At 46.0% G+C, this 20,405-nt stretch overlaps 1 long non-coding RNA gene across 2 annotated transcripts; it reads right to left on the bottom strand.

Annotated features, from left to right (window-relative positions):
• Positions 1-9,546: 9,546 nt before the first annotated feature.
• LOC127958098 (uncharacterized) lies at positions 9,547-20,041 on the bottom strand. 2 transcript variants are annotated; one of them, XR_008153981.1, is made up of 3 exons: positions 19,931-20,041; positions 17,263-17,935; positions 9,547-9,651 (listed from the first exon to the last, which is right to left on the bottom strand). It is a non-coding gene; the product is annotated as an uncharacterized LOC127958098 (long non-coding RNA). The 2 variants fall into 2 exon arrangements; XR_008153980.1 differs by lacking the exon at positions 9,547-9,651 and adding an exon at positions 14,381-14,528.
• Between the last annotated feature and the right edge of the window lie 364 nt (positions 20,042-20,405).

Genomic DNA, 20,405 nt, shown 5'->3' with positions numbered 1-20,405 from the left:
TGATCATATCTGTTTTACCTCCTCTACCTCAGGGTGTCCAGCCTGTTTGCCATGACAGATCCAGCGGCTAGATGGCGGAAGATGCTTCAATACCCAATTGCACTGAATCATTAGATTATCAATTAATTAATATTAATATATATTTTTTAATTATCTTATTATATTAAATAATTGGTCTCAGTTTACTATTTCATATATTAGTTTGAATAATAATGTTTTTATAATGTGTACGCCATGCCTGAGGAGGATGGGTTCCCCCTGATGAGTCTGGTTCCTCTCAAGGTTTTTTATCTCCTTAAGAGTTTTTTCCTTGCCACCGTCGCCACTGGCTTGCTCACTGGGGGTGTTGTGTCAAATCCTGTGTCCCTCTCGCGTCCCTGCCGACCAGGGTTTCCAAAACAACAGTTTGCGACTCGATGAAATTTTTATTAATTAAATCATAGAAATTTAAACGACTAAAACTGAAATCATGTTATGGCTTAGTCACTTACGGTAAAGCAGTAAGCCCTGTGATGCTGTGATTAACAGTGCTTTCAGAACTGCTAAGGGGTGTTGCTGTTTTCTGAAATCACAGGGCTTATGTATGGCCTTATGCCCTTTATAAACACTTGTGCAGTAATAGACGCAATCATGGACAGTAATGTGAGTATTTTACAATGGCTTTAAATGCAACATGCACAAGGTTCACTTTATTAATACAATAATTCAAACACTTTCACCACTATTCTGCCAAAATAGAAACTTGATTTAAAATTTTTTATTATTGCAACAGTAAGATATTTGTTTTTTATTTTCATAATTCGATAATTTTAATATGAAGTTAAAATAATATTTATATGTGAGCTAGTGCAACATTATAGGGTGGGATTTGGCACAACAGGTGTTTTCTAATACTTTTAATAAACATTTTGGTTGAATTGGCACATCAAGTGTTTTTGTCTTTATTGTATCTTCTTCAATGGCACATTTAATGTGTTCTTCTGAACTTCACAGAAGGTCCAGGGGGTTTTCCAGAAAGCAAGGTTAACTTACAGTCACATATACTCTCAGTAGATTGACCCAAACCTTGCTTACTCTAGGTACTCTGTTTCCAGAAACTATTTTATACTTCTTTTTTTTTTTTCCTTTTTTTTTTTAAATCAAGGCCACAATATGTCTCTGCATATTTTCACTGTTAACATATTGTTTTATTTTTCACTTAAATATTTCATGTCACGACTAAGGATTGCAAAAATGTTTAATAACCTTATGGTGTCCAGAAATTTTTATTTGACAAAGAATATTTAATAGTAGTGAATTAAAAGCTACAGGATCTAGCTGTGGCTGGGCTCGGGGATAGATTCTTAAACATTTTAGGTGAATTGGCTAATCCTGCATGTTTGCTTTATTGAATGGTATATTCACAGATGGTACAATAAGATGGTTAAACTTTTAAATAAGGTTTGTATTCTTCTATGCATGAAGACTTTGTGTGTAAATATTTGTTATTTTTTATCATAATCCAATAAGCAAACTTTGTTTTACCTCCAAACCTGCTAAGATCACACTCTTACTTGATCTGGATGAGTATCATTAGAAAGACTTAAAATGTCAGCCTAAATATTTGAATACTGTTGATAAAACTTGGTTGCCATGACAGTAAATTAACAGCACTTACACAAGTTTTTAATTTTTATTAATTTCTCTGGTCTGGCAAATGAATCCCATCCCACCTGTTTATTGTAAATAAACAGTCCACCACTGTGGTGTTGGCAAGGTCCTCCGTCATGAAGCTCAGAAGATCCACTGCAGGTTTGACCCCCAGGTGACCAACTCTCAGCCCACTTCACAAAGCTGTGGCTGGCAATCAATACTACTTTATCTAAAAAATGTGTTAAAACTTTATGGTAAATGAAAATCGGTAATGAAGCAGATATATATGACCGTATGTTACGGTGTGGCAAAGCTTTACAATTCACTGAAAATATAAGCAGTTTAGGTAAAAGTTGGTCTTTTTGATTCAGGCAAATAGTATTTAAATTTAGTACTTTATAAAATATTGAGTTTTTGACATTTAAAAACCCTGAAAACAGCCATATTAAAGTTCCTTGAAAAATACTTGAATTTTTAAAAGGAATGTATGAAATTACTGTTCATTTTTGGTTTGGATAAAAACATTTTCACGCAAAATGAACAATGCAGCGCGTGTTAAATAGCCATTTCACCTGACTTTTGGGAGCTCACGAGATCTCGCGATATTACTCCTACAGGTGAGAAGCAGTCTCGCGATATTGGAATGAAGTTGAGTTTGTGGTAAAACCTTTTATTGCATGTGCTGTTTGTTGGGTTTCATTTGGGAACGCACGCAAATTTTGACTCCCTTTGTATTGCACTGTTATAATTTACAAGCGAAGAGCGCGTCTCCATCTCTGCAGCTCGGTCCACAAACTTGCATACTGTGTGGGGCTGCTCAATGTTTATCTGGGAAGGGTGGGGGTCTGTGTGTGTGTGTTTGTGGGTTACCTCACTAGATTCGTAACGTAAATCATCTTTGCAAACCATAGACGTACCTCTATGCATCGCGATTTCAAAATAAAAGGCCCTCTGATTTTGCCCAGATCTAAATATTCAAACTAAATACATTTTTAAACGACGTTGAATCGAGCTGTAAAATGAAATATCACCAGGCCGTTGGCTCTCTCTGCGGGTATTTGTCATATTTATAATACATAATAATAAAATAATAAACGTAGCTCAATTGTTCAAGTGTATGGTATAGTTTTTATTCTTCAGGTCAATCATATATTCATCAAATACAATCAGTTTGAACATGGATAGCAATAAATTCGCTGAGGTATTCTTTTAAATATTAAAGTTGCCACAGTCATTGCATGATTTGCTTGTGCTGTACTTTATTTGTAACATCTTGTTTTATTATTTATTGTATTAAAATAAAATAAAATAAATGTTTTGTAAGTGATATTTCTGTCCTTGAAAACCACAAAAAATAGCAATAGCAACCGCATAGCAACACCCTAGAAACCACCCCAAATACCCTAGCAACCGCCATAGCAATCAACAAATGTGTCCTATGGCAACCGCATAGTAACACCTTAGCAACTATCAAGAGTACCTTAGCAACAGAGGGGCGAGTTTTGCCACTGCAAGCACCACTCACATTTTCTTCAGGAAATGTACCTTCTAGTTAGTGGTGCTTGCCGGAGGCAAAGCATCACTATTATTATCTCACATACTTATTAGTGGTGCTTGCCGGAGGCAAAGCATCACTATTATTATCTCACATACTTATTATTAGTGGTGCTTGCCGGAGGCAAGGCATCACTATTATTATCTCACATACTTATTATTCTTCTTATTATTCTTACTTCTTCCGTACGAATTTCGGCGCGTAACTAGTCCCGCAGTTTTCGTCACAGACCCGCAAAAGAGGCGTCAAATCGTGCGGCCTGTTCGGGAATGGTGTGCTATGACTTTTATAAGCGATCGGGTGTACGATGTTCGTACACCGGGCGAAAAATCGGGCGAAAAATCCCATAGACAATGCATTGCGGCCAACTTTGACGGCTCGTAGCTCCGAGAGAGAATTTTGCAGAAACATGTGAATCACCACATTTGGAGAGGCTATGAGGCTGTGCAAGATCATACCCCGCAATGGGGTATAAGTTGTACCCCTGGGGCGCAAGAGCCCCCCAAAGTTGCCCCATTCTATGCCAATGGTGAGGGATCGCCCATGAAACAATGTGTTTTTCCTACTGTGGGAAATTACATAGGGATTTTGCATTGAACATAACTATGGATCACATAGTCATACAGACAAGGGGGTGGGCTCATTTGAATCAGGCAACCAATCAGTCTCTCAGGATCACTGTGAATCTATCAAGCCACGCCCTAGCAACCATATAGAGCACCATAGCAACAAGCCCCATAGACTTCCATTGAAAATGATAAAATTAATAACTTTGGATAGAAGTGTGATAGAAACATGATGGTGGGCTCGATTGACTCGGGGCAGCAAACGGCCAATCACGAATCACCTCAAGACTTCCTAACTACGCCCTAGCAACCATTTAGAGCAACCTAGCAACCCAAAGTATAGAGAGATATCTTAACATCTGAAAGACATAGAAACATGGGGGTTGGTTTATATTAGCAAGCAACCATTGGAGTATCATCATTGGCAGCTGCCAGGCCACTCCCTAGCAACCAAACACAGTACCCTAGCAACCGTTTTGCACGACCTATATCTCTGCATCAGAACATCGTACAGACATGGCGGTTGGATTTTTTGACTCATGCTAGCACACTGGACTTCCAACATGCTAGTCATGCTAGCAGTGATTAGCTACATGCTAATAGTGATTAGCTAAGTGCTCAAATGGGCTAAGAACTCTATAATAACTACATAGTGACCATCTGTGACAACTACCAACCACCTAGTAACATCATAGCAACCACCCAGGAGACCATAGCAACTGCCTAGCAACCAGCCAAAACACCCTAGCAACCGCCTAGAAACACCTTAGCAACCACCCCAAGTACCGTAGCAACTGCCTAGCAACCACCCAGGTTACCATAGCAACCGCCCTAGCAACCGCCCCGGGTACCCTAGCAACCACATAGCAACACCCTAGCAACCACCCTGAGTACCCTAGCAACGGCCCTAGTAACCATCATGGGGACCATAGCAACCGCCCTAGCAACCACCCCGGGTACCCTAGCAACCACATAGCAACACCCTAGCAACCGCCTCGATTACCCTAGCAACCACCCTGAGTACCCTAGCAACGGCCCTAGCAACCATCATGGGGACCCTAGCAACACCCTAGCAACCGCCCCGATTACCCTAGCAACCATCATGGGGACCCTAGCAACCGCCCTAGCAACCACCCCGGGTACCCTAGCAACCACATAGCAACACCCTAGCAACCACCCCGATTACCCTAGCAACCACCCTGGATACCCTAGCAACGGCCCTAGCAACCATCATGGGGACCCTAGCAACCGCCCTAGAAACCACCCCGGGTACCCTAGCAACCAAATAGCAACACCCTAGCAACCACCCCGATTACCCTAGCAACCACCCTGGGTACCCTAGCAACGGCCCTAGCAACCATCATAGGGACCCTAGCAACCAACCTAGCAACCACCCCATGTACCCTAGCAACCTCATTGCAACACCCTAGCAACAGAGGGGCGAGTTTTGCCACTGCAAGCACCACTCACATTTTCTTCAGGAAATGTACCTTCTAGTGTTACTATTACTATTTGCCTTGACAAAACTTTGGCACGCTACTCCTCCCGCATTTTTTGTCGCAGACCCATGAATGAGATGTCAAAACGTGCGGCTTATTGAGGAGAGGTGTGCTATGACTTTTCTAAGCAATCGGGTGTACGATATTCGTACAGTGGACGAAGAAACTGTGTAAAAATATCCCATAGACTTAACATTGGAAAAATTATCAGACATCATATCTTTGGTTCTGGAAGACATAGAGTCTTGGGAGTGGGCTCTATTGACTCTGGCTATCAAACAGTCCATATGTAGTGACATAACTACTTCATAGCCTCGCCATAGCAACCAATTTTAGCACCCTAGCAACTGTTTAACTATATTTAAAAGCTGTATTTCAGCAAAATAACTATATAGAAACACTGGCCTGGGCTTTTTGGAATTCAGTCTGGTAATTAATCTTTAAATATCACCAAATAAACTATATAGCCACACCATAGAAACCATATAGAGCACCCTAGCAACCATATAGCAATATAAAGAACTTATATCACGGCTCCACAACATCACACAGGCATCATGGGTGGCTACAGGGCGCCGAGTTTTGCCACTGCAAGCACCACTCACATTTTCTTCAGGAAATGTACCTTCTAGTGTTACTATTACTATCCGCCTTGACAAAATTTCGGCACGCTACTCCTCCCGCATGTTTTGTCGCAGACCCATGAATGAGATATCAAAACGTGCGGCTTATTGAGGAGAGGTGTGCTATGACTTTTCTAAGCAATCGGACTTACGATAATCGTACAGTGGGCAAAGAAAATGTGTGAAAATATCCCATAGACTTAACATTGGAAAAACTGTCTGACATCATATCTTTGGATCAGAAAGTCATAGAGGCTTGGCAGAGGGCTCTTTTGAATCGGCCTATCAAGCAGTCCATAAGTAGTGACATAACAACTTCATAGCCACGCCATAGCAACCAATTTTAGCACCCTAGCAACTGTTTAACAACATTTAAAAGCTATATATCATCAAAATAACCATATAGATACACTGTCTTGGGCTTTTTGGAATCAGGCTGGTAAATCATCTTTAAATATCACTATATGGACTATATAGGCACACCATAGCAACCATATAGAGCGCCCTAGCAACCATGTAGCAATATAAAGAACTTAAATCACGGCTCCACAATATCAAACAGGCATCATGGGTGGCTACAGGGCGCAGAGATTTGCCACTGCAAGCACCACTCACATTTTCTTCAGGAAATGTACATTCTAGTTAGTGGTGCTTGCCGGAGGCAAGGCATCACTATTACTATCTCACATACTTATTATTATTATTCTGATTCTTCTTATAGATCCGTACAAATTTCGGCGCGTAACTAGTCCCGCAGTTTTCGTCACAGACCAACGAAACAGGCGTCAAATCGTGCGGCCTATACGGGAATGGTGTGCTATGACTTTTATAAGCGATCGGGCGTACGATGTTCGTCCGGCGGGCGATAAATCGGGCGATAAATCCCATAGACAATGCATTGCGGCCAACTTTGACGGATCGTAGCTCCGAGTGAGAATTTCGCAGAAACATGTGAATCACCACATTTGGAGAGGCTATCAGGCTGTGCGCGATCATACCCCGCAATGGGGTATAAGTTGTACCCCTGGGGCGCAAGAGCCCCCCAAAGTTGCCCCATACTAAGCCAATGGTGAGGGATCGCCCATGAAACAATGTGTTTTTCCTACTGTGGGAAATTACATAGGGATTTTGCATTGAACATAACTATGGATCACATAGTCATAGAGACAAGGGGGTGGGCTCATTTGAATCAGGCAACCAATCAGACTCTCATGATCATTATGAAGCTATCAAGCCACGCCCTAGCAACCATATAGAGCACCATAGCAACAAGCTCCATAGACTTCCATTGAAAAATATAAAATGAATAACTTTGGATAGAAGTGTCATAGAAACATGAGGGTTGGCTCGTTTGACTCGGGGCAGCGAATGGCCAATCACGAATCACCTTCAACACTTCATAGCCACGCCCTAGCAACCATTTGGAACTCCCTAGCGACAAAAAAAGCATAGAGAGATATCTTCAAATCTGAATATCATAAAGGCATGGGGGTTGGTTTATATTAGCAAGCAACCAATGGAGTATCACCATTGGCAGCTGCCATGCCACTCCCTAGCAACCAAACACAGTACCCTAGCAACCGTTTTGCAAGATCTATATCTCTGCATCAGAACATCGTAGAGGCATGGGGGTTGGTTTATATTAGCAAGCAACCATTGGAGTATCACCATAGGCAGCTGCCAAGCCACTCCATAGCAACCAAATGGAGTACCCTAGCAACCGTTTTGCACGACCTATATCTCTGCATCAGAACATCGTACAGACATGGCGGTTGGATTTTTTGACTCATGCTAGCACACTGGACTTCCAACATGCTAGTCATGCTAGCAGTGATTAGCTACATGCTAATAGTGATTAGCTAAGTGCTCAAATGGGCTAAGAACTCTATAATAACTACATAGTGACCATCTGTGACAACTACCAACCACCTAGTAACATCATAGCAACCACCCAGGAGACCATAGCAACTGCCTAGCAACCACCCCGGGTACCCTAGCAACCCCATAGCAACACCCTAGCAACCGCCCCAATTACCCTAGCAACCACCCTGGGTACCTTAGCAACGGCCCTAGCAACCATCATGGGGACCCTAGCAACCGCCCTAGCAACCACCCCGGGTACCCTAGCAACCACATAGCAACACCCTAGCAACCATCCCGATTACCCTAGCAACCACCCTGGGTACCCTAGCAACGGCCCTAGCAACCATCATGGGGACCCTAGCAACCGCCCTAGCAACCACCCCGGGTACACTAGCAACCACATAGCAACACCCTAGCAACCATCCCGATTACCCTAGCAACCACCCTGAGTACCCTAGCAACGGCCCTAGCAACCATCATGGGGACCCTAGCAACAATCTTGATTACCCTAGCAACCACCGTGGGTACCCTAGCAACGGCCCTAGCAACCATCATGGGGACCCTAGCAACCACCCCGATTACCCTAGCAACCACGCTGGGTACCCTAACAACGGCCCTAGCAACCATCATAGGGACCCTAGCAACCACCCCGGGTACCCTAGCAACCACACCTTAGCAACAGAGGGGCGAGTTTTGCCACTGCAAGCACCACTCACATTTTCTTCAGGAAATGTACTTTCTAGTTATTCTTCTTACTTCTTCCGTACAAAACTTCGGCGCGTAACTCGTCTCGCAGTTTTTGTCACAGACCAACGAAACAGGCGTCAAATCGTGCGGCCTATTGAGGAGAGGTGTGCTATGACTTTTATAAGCGATCGGGCGTACGATGTTCGTACAGCGGGCGAAAAAATGGCCGAAAAACGTCCCATAGGAAATGCATTACTGAAAACTTTCACGGATTATAGCACAGAGAGGGAATTTCGTAGAAAAACGTAAATCACCACATTCGGAGAGGCTATCAGGCTGTGCGAGAACATACCTCACAGAGGGGTAAAAGTTGTACCCCTGGGGTGCTAGAGACCCCCAAATATGCCCCATAGACATATTATGGTGAGGGATCGCCCATGAAACACTGTGTTTTTCCTACTATGGGAAATTACATAGGGATTTTGCATTGAACATAACTCCGTATCACAATGTCATAGAGACAAGGGGGTGGGCTCATTTGAATCAGGCAACCAATCAGTCTCTCAGGATCACTGTGAATCTATCAAGCCACGCCTTAGCAACCATATAGAGCACCATAGCAACAAGCTCCATAGACTTCCATTGAAAAAGATCAAATGAATAACTTTGGATAGAAGTGTCATAGAAACATGAGGGTGGGCTCGTTTGACTCAGGGCAGGAAACGGCCAATCATGTATCTCCTTCAACACTTCATAGCCACGCCCTAGCAACCATTAAGAGCTACCTAGCAACCCAAAGTATAGAGAGATATCTTAACATCTGAAAGACATAGAAGCATGGGGGTTGGTTTATATTGTCAAGCAACCATTGGAGTATCATCATTGGCAGCTGCCAGGCCACTCCCTAGCAACCAAACACAGTACCCTAGCAACCGTTTTGCAAGATCTATATCTCTGCATCAGAACATCGTAGAGGCATGGGGGTTGGATTTTTTGACTCATGCTAGCACACTGGACTTCCAACATGCTAGTCATGCTAGCAGTGATTAGCTACATGCTAATAGTGATTAGCTAAGTGCTCAAATGGGCTAAGAACTGTATAATAATTACATAGTGACCATCTGTGACAACTACCAACCACCTAGTAACATCATAGCAACCACCCAGGAGACCATAGCAACTGCCTAGCAACCAGCCAAAACACCCTAGCAACCGCCTAGCAACACCTTAGCAACCACCCCAAGTACCGTAGCAACTGCCTAGCAACCACCCAGGTTACCCTAGCAACCGCCCTAGCAACCACCCCGGGTACCCTAGCAACCACATAGCAACACCCTAGCAACCGCCCCAATTAACCTAGCAACCACCCTGTGTACCTTAGCAACGGCCCTAGCAACCATCATGGGGACCCTAGCAACCGCCCTAGCAACCACCCTGGGTACCCTAGCAACCACATAGCAACACCCTAGCAACCACCCCGATTACCCTAGCAACCACCCTGGGTACCCTAGCAACGGCCCTAGCAACCATCATGGGGACCCTAGCAACCGCCCTAGCAACCACCCTGGGTACCCTAGCAACCACATAGCAACACCCTAGCAACCACCCCGATTACCCTAGCAACCACCCTGAGTACCCTAGCAACGGCCCTAGCAACCATCATGGGGACCCTAGCAACCGCCCTAGCAACCACCCCTGGTACCCTAGCAACCACATAGCAAAACCCTAGCAACCACCCCGATTACCCTAGCAACCACCCTGAGTACCCTAGCAACGGCCCTAGCAACCATCATAGGGACCCTAGCAACCGCCCTAGCAACCACCCCGGGTACCCTAGCAACCACACCCTAGCAACAGAGGGGCGAGTTTTGCCACTGCAAGCACCACTCACATTTTCTTCAGGAAATGTACCTTCTAGTTATTCTTATTAGTGGTGCTTGCCGGAGGCAAGGCATCACTATTACTATCTCACATACTTATTATTCTTATACTTATTATTATTCTTCCGTACAAAATTTCGGCGCGTAACTAGTCCCGCAGTTTTTGTCACAGACCAACGAAACAGGCGTCAAATCGTGCGGCCTAGTTGGGAATGGTGTGCTATGACTTTTATAAGCGATCGGGCGTACGATGTTCGTACACCGGGCGAAATAACGGCCGAAAAATCGCATAGACAATGCATTGCGGCCAACTTTGACGGTTCGTAGCTCCGAGACAGAATTTTGCAGAAACATGTGAATCACCACATTTGGAGAGGCTATGAGGCTGTGCGCGATCATACCCCGCAATGGGGTACAAGTTGCACCCCTGGGGCGAAAGAGCCCCCCAAAGTTGCCCCATTCTATGCCAATGGTGAGGGATCGCCCATGAAACAATGTGGTTTTCCTACTGTGGGAAATTACATAGGGATTTTGTATTGAACTTAACTCAGGATCACAGTGTCATAGAGACAAGGGGGTGGGCTCATTTGAATCAGGCAACCAATCGGTCTCTCAGGATCACTGTGAATCTATCAAGCCACGCCCTAGCAACCATATAGAGCGCCATAGCAACAAGCCCCATAGACTTCCATTGAAAAAGATCAAATGAATAACTTTGGATAGAAGTGTCATAGAAACATGAGGTTGGGCTCGTTTGACTCGGGCAGCAAACGGCCAATCACGAAACTCCCTCAACACTTCATAGCCACGCCCTAGCAACCATTAAGAGCTACCTAGCAACCCAAAGTATAGAGAGATATCTTAACATCTGAAAGACATAGAAGCATGGGGGTTGGTTTATATTGTCAAGCAGACTTTGAAGTATCTTCATTGGCAGCTGAAAGGCCACTCCCTAGCAACCAACCAGAGTACCCTAGCAACCATTTTTCAAGACCAATATCTCTGCATCAGAACATTGTAGAGGCATGGGGGTTGGTTTATATTGGCGAGCAGCCTTTGGAGTATCACCATTGGCAGCTGCCAAGCCACTCCATAGCAACCAAATGGAGTACCCTAGCAACCGTTTTGCACGACCTATATCTCTGCATCAGAACATCGTACAGACATGGCGGTTGGATTTTTTGACTCATGCTAGCACACTGGACTTCCAACATGCTAGTCATGCTAGCAGTGATTAGCTACATGCTAATAGTGATTAGCTAAGTGCTCAAATGGGCTAAGAACTCTATAATAACTACATAGTGACCATCTGTGACAACTACCAACCACCTAGTAACATCATAGCAACCACCCAGGAGACCATAGCAACTGCCTAGCAACCAGCCAAAACACCCTAGCAACCGCCTAGCAACACCTTAGCAACCACCCCAAGTACCGTAGCAACTGCCTAGTAACCACCCAGGTTACCATAGCAACCGCCCTAGCAACCACCCCGGGTACCCTAGCAACCACATAGCAACACCCTAGCGATAGCCCCAATTACCCTAGCAACCACCCTGAGTACCCTAGCAACGGCCCTAGCAACCATCATGGGGACCATAGCAACCGCCCTAGCAACCACCCCGGGTACCCTAGCAACCACATAGCAACACCCTAGCAACCGCCTCGATTACCCTAGCAACCACCCTGGGTACCCTAGCAACGGCCATAGCAACCATCATGGGGACCCTAGCAACCGCCCTAGCAACCACCCCGGGTACCCTAGCAACCACATAGCAACACCCTAGCAACCGCCTCGATTACCCTAGCAACCACCCTGGGTACCCTAGCAACCGCCCTAGCAACCATCATGGGGACCCTAGCAACCGCCCTAGCAACCACCCCGGGTACCCTAGCAACCACATAGCAACACCCTAGCAACCATCCCGATTACCCTAGCAACCACCCTGGGTACCTTAGCAACGGCCCTAGCAACCATCATGGGGACCCTAGCAACCGCCCTAGCAACCACCCCGGGTACCCTAGCAACCACATAGTGACACCCTAGCAACCACCCCGATTACCCTAGCAACCACCCTGGGTACCCTAGCAACGGCACTAGCAACCATCATAGGGACCCTAGCAACCACCCCGGGTACCCTAGCAACCACACCTTAGCAACAGAGGGGCGAGTTTTGCCACTGCAAGCACCACTCACATTTTCTTCAGGAAATGTACCTTCTAGTGTTACTATTACTATTCGCCTTGACAAAACTTTGGCACGCTACTCCTCCCGCATTTTTTGTCACAGACCCATGAATGAGGTGTCAAAACGTTTGGCTTATTGTGGAGAGGTGTGCTATGACTTTTCTAAGGAATCGGACTTACGATAATCGTACAGCGGGCGAAGAAAATGTGTGAAAATATCCCATTGACTTAACATTGGAAAAACTATCTGACATCATATCTTTGGATCAAAAAGTCATAGAGGCTTGGGAGAGGGCTCTTTTGACTCGGCCTATCAAGCAGTCCATAAGTATTGACATAACAACTTCATATCCATGCCCTAGCAACCAATTTTAGCCCCCTAGCAACTGCTTAACTACATTTAAGAGCTGTATCTCAGCAAAAATAACTATATAGAAACATTGGCTTGGGCTTTTTGCATTCAGGCTGGTAAATAATCTTTAAATATCACCCCATACACTATATAGTCACACCATAGCAACCATATAGAGCACCCTAGCAACCATGTAGCAATATAAATCCTTCTATCTCTGCTTCAAAACATCACACAGGCATCATGGGTGGCTACAGGGCGCAGAGTTTTGCCACTGCAAGCACCACTCACATTTTCTTCAGGAAATGTACCTTCTAGTTAGTGGTGCTTGCCGGAGGCAAAGCACTACTACTATTATCTCACATACTTATTATTATTCTGCTTCTTCTTATAGATCCGTACAAATTTCGGCGCGTAACTAGTCCCGCAGTTTTTGTCACAGACCAACGAAACAGGCGTCAAATCGTGCGGCCTATACGGGAATGGTGTGCTATGACTTTTATAAGCAATCGGGCGTACGATGTTCGTACACCGGGCGAAATAACGGCCGAAAAATCGCATAGACAATGCATTACGGCCAACTTTGACGGATCGTAGCTCCGAGAGAGAGTTTCGCAGAAACATGTGAATCACCACATTTGGAGAGGCTATGAGGCTGTGCACGATCATACCCCGCAATGGGGTATAAGTTGTACCCCTGGGGCGCAAGAGCCCCCCAAAGTTGCCCCATACTAAGCCAATGGGGAGGGATCGCCCATGAAACAATGTGTTTTTCCTACTGTGGGAAATTACACAGGGATTTTGCATTCAACATAACTATGGATCACATAGTCATAGAGACAAAGGGGTGGGCTCATTTGAATCAGGCAACCAATCAGTCTCTCAAGATCATTATGAAGCTATCAAGCCACGCCCTAGCAACCATATAGAGCACCATAGCAACAAGCTCCATAGACTTCCATTGAAAAAGTTAAAATGAATAACTTTGGATAGAAGTGTCATAGAAACATGAGGGTGGGCTCGTTTGACTCGGGCAGCAAACGGCCAATCATGCATCTCCTTCAAGACAACCTAGCCACGCCCTAGCAACCATTAAGAGCTACCTAGCAACCCAAAGTATAGAGAGATATCTTAACATCTGAAAGACATAGACGCATGGGGGTTGGTTTATATTAGCAAGGAACCATTGGAGTATCATCATTGGCAGCTGCCAGGCCACTCCCTAGCAACCAAACACAGTACCCTAGCAACCGTTTTGCAAGATCTATATCTCTGCATCAGAACATCGTAGAGGCATGGGGGTTGGTTTATATTGGCGAGCAGCCTTTGGAGTATCACCATTGGCAGCTGCCAAGCCACTCCATAGCAACCAAACGGAGTACCCTAGCAACCGTTTTGCACGACCTATATCTCTGCATCAGAACATCGTACAGACATGGCGGTTGGATTTTTTGACTCATGCTAGCACACTGGACTTCCAACATGCTAGTCATTCTAGCAGTGATTAGCTAGATGCTAATAGTGATTAGCTAAGTGCTCAAATGGGCTAAGAACTCTATAATAACTACATAGTGACCATCTGTGACAACTACCAACCACCTAGTAACATCATAGCAACCACCCAGGAGACCATAGCAACTGCCTAGCAACCAGCCAAAACACCCTAGCAACCGCCTAGCAACACCTTAGCAACCACCCCAAGTACCGTAGCAACTGCCTAGCAACCACCCAGGTTACCCTAGCAACCACCCTAGCCACCACCCTAGCAACCACCCCGGGTACCCTAGCAACCACATAGCAACACCCTAGCAAACGCCTCAATGACCCTAGCAACCACCCTGGGTCCCTTAGCAACGGCCCTAGCAACCATCATGGGGACCCTAGCAACCGCCCTAGCAACCACCCCGGGTACCCTAGCAACCACATAGCAACACCCTAGCAACCACCCCGATTACCCTAGCAACCACCCTGAGTACCCTAGCAACGGCCCTAGCAACCATCATGGGGACCCTAGCAACCGCCCTAGCAACCACCCCGGGTACCCTAGCAACCACATAGCAACACCCTAGCAACCACCCCAGTTACCCTAGCAACCACCCTGGGTACCCTAGCAACGGCCCTAGCAACCATCATGGGGACCCTAGCAACCGCCCTAGCAACCATCCCGGGTACCCTAGCAACCACATAGCAACACCCTAGCAACCACCCCGATTACCCTAGCAACCACCCTGGGTACCCTAGCAACGGCCCTAGCAACCATCATAGGGACCCTAGCAACCACCCCGGGTACCCTAGCAACCACACCTTAGCAACAGAGGGGCGAGTTTTGCCACTGCAAGCACCACTCACATTTTCTTCAGGAAATGTACCTTCTAGTGTTACTATTACTATTCGCCTTGACAAAACTTTGGCGCGCTACTCCTCCTGCATTTTTTGTCGCAGTCCCATGAATGACATGTCAAAACGTGCAGGTTATTGAAGAGAAGTGTGCTATGACTTTTCTAAGCAATCAGACGTACGATAATCGTACAGCTGGCGAAAGAAATGGGTAAAAATATCCCATAGACTTAACATTGGAAAAATTATCTGACATCATATCTTTGGTTTAGACAGACATAGAGGCTTGGAAGTGGGCTCTTTTGACTCGGCCTATCAAGCAGTCCATATGTAGTCATATAACTACTTCATAGCCACGCCCTAGCAACCAATTTTAGCACCCTAGCAACTGTTTAACCACATTTAATAGCTGTATCTCAGCAAAATAACTATATAGAAACACTTGCTAGGGTTTTTTGGATTCAGTCTGGCAAATAGTCTTTAAATATCACCCCATATACTATACAGCCACACCATAGCAACCATTTAGAGTACCCTAGCAACCATATAGCAATATAAAGTACTTATATCATCGCTCCATAACATCATACAGGCATCATGGGTGGCTACAGGGCGCAGAGTTTTGCCACTGCAAGCACCACTCACATTTTCTTCAGGAAATGTACCTTCTAGTTAGTGGTGCTTGCCGGAGGCAAAGCACTACTACTATTATCTCACATACTTAGTGGTGCTTGCCGGAGGCAAAGCATCACTATTATTATCTCACATACTTATTATTCTTATTATTATTCTTCCGTACAAATTTCGGCGCGTAACTAGTCCCGCAGTTTTCGTCACAGACCAACGAAACAGGCGTCAAATCGTGCGGCCTAATCGGGAATGGTGTGCTATGACTTTTATAAGCGATCGGGCGTACGATGTTCGTACACCGGGCGAAATATCGGCCGAAAAATCGCATAGACAACGCATTACGGCCAACTTTGACGGATCGTAGCTCCGAGAGAGAAATTCGCAGAAACATGTGAATCACCACATTTGGAGAGGCTATCAGGCTGTGCGAGAGGACACCTCTCAGAGGGGTACAAGTTGTACCCCTGGGGTGCTAGAGACCCCCAAAGTTGCCCCATTGACATAGTATGGTGAGGGATCGCCCATGAAACAATGTGCTTTTCCTACTATGGGAAATTACATAGGGATTTTGTATTCAACATAACTCAGGATCACAGTGTCATAGAGACAAGGGGGTGGGCTCATTTGAATCAGGCAACCAATCAGCCTCTCAGGATCACTGTGAATCTATCAAGCCACGCCCTAGCAACCATATAGAGCGCCATAGCAACAAGCCCCATAGACTTCCATTGAAAAAGATCAAATTAATAACTTTGCATAGAAGCGTCATAGAAACATGAGGGTGGGCTCATTTGACTCGGGCAGCAAACGGCCAATCATGTATCTCCTTCAAGACAACCTAGCCACGCCCTAGCAACCATTAAGAGCTACCTAGCAACCCACAGTATAGAGAGATATCTTAACATCTGAAAGACATAGAAGCATGGGGGTTGGTTTATATTGTCAAGCAGACTTTGAAGTATCATCATTGGCAGCTGCCAGGCCACTCCCTAGCAACCAAACACAGTACCCTAGCAACCGTTTTCCAAGATCTATATCTCCGCATCAGAACATCGTAGAGGCATGGGGGTTGGTTTATATTGGCGAGCAGCCTTAGGAGTATCACCATTGGCAGCTGCCAAGCCACTCCATAGCAACCAAATGGAGTACCCTAGCAACCGTTTTGCACGACCTATATCTCTGCATCAGAACATCGTACACTCATGGCGGTTGGATTTTTTGACTCATGCTAGCACACTGGACTTCCAACATGCTAGTCATGCTAGCAGTGATTAGCTACATGCTAATAGTGATTAGCTAAGTGCTCAAATGGGCTAAGAACTCTATAATAACTACATAGTGACCATCTGTGACAACTACCGACCACCTAGTAACATCATAGCAACCACCCAGGAGACCATAGCAACTGCCTAGCAACCAGCCAAAACACCCTAGCAACCGCCTGGCAACACCTTAGCAACCACCCCAAGTACCATAGCAACTGCCTAGCAACCACCCAGGTTACCATAGCAACCGCCCTAGCAACCACCCCGGGTACCCTAGCAACCACATAGCAGCACCCTAGCAACCACCCCAATTACCCTAGCAACCACCCTGGGTACCCTAGCAACGGCCCTAGCAACCATCATGGGGACCCTAGCAACCGCCCTAGCAACCACCCCGGGTACCCTAGCAACCACATAGCAACACCCTAGCAACCGCCCCGATTACCCTAGCAACCACTCTGGGTACCCTAGCAACGCCCCTAGCAACCATCATGGGGACCCTAGCAACCGCCCTAGCAACCACCCCGGGTACCCTAGCAACCACATAGCAACACCCTAGCAACCACCCCGATTACCCTAGCAACCACCCTGGATACCCTAGCAACGGCCCTAGCAACCATCATGGGGACCCTAGCAACCGCCCTAGAAACCACCCCGGGTACCCTAGCAACCAAATAGCAACACCCTAGCAACCACCCCGATTACCCTAGCAACCACCCTGGGTACCCTAGCAACGGCCCTAGCAACCATCATAGGGACCCTAGCAACCACCCCGGGTACCCTAGCAACCACACCTTAGCAACAGAGGGGCGAGTTTTGCCACTGCAAGCACCACTCACATTTTCTTCAGGAAATGTACCTTCTAGTTAGTGGTGCTTGCCGGAGGCAAGGCATCACTATTACTATCTCACATACTTATTATTATTATTATTATTATTATACTAGATCCGTACAAATTTCGGCGCGTAACTAGTCCCGCAGTTTTTGTCACAGACCAACGAAACAGGCGTCAAATCGTGCGGCCTAATCGGGAATGGTGTGCTATGACTTTTATAAGCGATCGGGCGTACGATGTTCGTACACCGGGCGAAAAAACGGGCGAAAAATCGCATAGACAATGCATTGCGGCCAACTTTGACGGATCGTAGCTCCGAGAGAGAATTTCGCAGAAACACGTGAATCTCCACATTTGGAGAGGCTATCAGGCTGTGCGAGAACATACCCCGCAGTGGGGTATAAGTTGTACCCCTGGGGCGCGAGAGCCCCCCAAAAATGGCCCTAATACAAAGTATAGGGAGGACTTTTCCTGCTATGGGACATTACATAGGGATTTTGTATTGAACATAACTCTGCATCACAGTGTCATAGAGACAAGGGGGTGGGCTCATTTGAATCAGGCAACCAATCAGTCTCTCAGGATCACTGTGAATCTATCAAGCCACGCCCTAGCAACCATATAGAGCACCATAGCAACAAGCCCCATAGACTTCCATTGAAAAAGATCAAATGAATAACTTTGGATAGAAGTGTCATAGAAACATGAGGGTGGGCTCGTTTGACTCGGGCAGCAAACGGCCAATCATGTATCTCCTTCAAGACAACCTAGCCACGCCCTAGCAACCATTAAGAGCTACCTAGCAACCAAAATCCAAAGATAGATATCTTAACATCTGAAAGACATAGAAGCATGGGGGTTGGTTTATATTGTCAAGCAGACTTTGAAGTATCATCATTGGCAGCTGCAAGGCCACTCCCTAGCAACCAAACACAGTACCCTAGCAACCGTTTTGCAAGATCTATATCTCCACATCAGAACATCCTAGAGACATGGGGGTTGGTTTATATTGACAAGTAGACTTTGGAGTATCACCATTGGCAGCTACCAAGCCACTCCATAGCAACCAAATGGAGTACCCTAGCAACCGTTTTGCACGACCTATATCTCTGTATCAGAACATCGTACAGACATGGCGGTTGGATTTTTTGACTCATGCTAGCACACTGTACTTCCAACATGCTAGTCATGCTAGCAGTGATTAGCTACATGCTAATAGTGATTAGCTAAGTGCTCAAATGGGCTAAGAACTCTATAATAACTACATAGTGACCATCTGTGACAACTACCCACCACCTAGTAACATCATAGCGACCACCCAGGAGACCATAGCAACTGCCTAGCAACCAGCCAAAACAACCTAGCAACCGCCTAGCAACACCTTAGCAACCCCCCCAAGTACCGTAGCAACTGCCTAGCAACCACCCAGGTTACCATAGCAACCGCCCTAGCAACCACCCCGGGTACCCTAGCAACCACATAGCAACACCCTAGCAACCGCCCCAATTACCCTAGCAACCACCCTGGGTACCTTAGCAACGGCCCTAGCAACCGTCATGGGGACCCTAGCAACCGCCCTAGCAACCACCCCGGGTACCCTAGCAACCACATAGCAACACCCTAGCAACCACCCCGATTACCCTAGCAACCACCCTGAGTACCCTAGCAACAGCCCTAGCAACCATCATGGGGACCCTAGCAACCGCCCTAGCAACCACCCCGGGTACCCTAGCAACCACATAGCAACACCCTAGCAACCACCCCGATTACCCTAGCAACCACCCTGGGTACCCTAGCAACGGCCCTAGCAACCATCCTGGGGACCCTAGCAACCACCCAGATTACCCTAGCAACCACCGAGGGTACCTTAGCAACCATCATGGGGACCCTAGCAACCGCCCTAGCAACCACCCAGGGTACCTTAGCAACCACCGTAGCAACCTCATTGCAACAGCCTAGCAACAGAGGGGCGAGTTTTGCCACTGCAAGCACCACTCACATTTTCTTCAGGAAATGTACCTTCTAGTGTTACTATTACTATTCGCCTTGACAAAACTTTGGCACGCTACTCCTCCCGCATTTTTTGTCACAGACCCATGAATGAGGTGTCAAATCGTGCGGGATATTGAGGAGAGGTGTGCTATGACTTTTCTAAGCAATCGGACTTACGATAATCGTACAGCGGGCGAAGAAAATGTGTGAAAATATCCCATTGACTTAACATTGGAAAAACTATCTGATATCATATCTTTGGATCAGAAAGTCATACAGGCTTGGTAGAGGGCTCTTTTGACTCGGCCTATCAAGCAGTACATAAGTAGTGACATAACAACTTCATATACATGCCCTAGCAACCACTTTTAGCACCCTAGCAACTGTTTAACCACATTTAATAGCTGTATCTCAGCAAAATAACTATATAGAAACGCTTGCATGGGCTTTTTAGATTCAGGCTGGCAAATAGTCTTTAAATATCACCTCATATACTATACAG

This window comes from Carassius gibelio, chromosome B5 (assembly GCF_023724105.1).
Source record: "Carassius gibelio isolate Cgi1373 ecotype wild population from Czech Republic chromosome B5, carGib1.2-hapl.c, whole genome shotgun sequence".
Taxonomy (NCBI): Eukaryota; Metazoa; Chordata; class Actinopteri; order Cypriniformes; family Cyprinidae; genus Carassius; species Carassius gibelio.
Note: the sequence above shows the minus strand (reverse complement) of the source record. Positions and strands in the feature narration are given on the sequence as shown.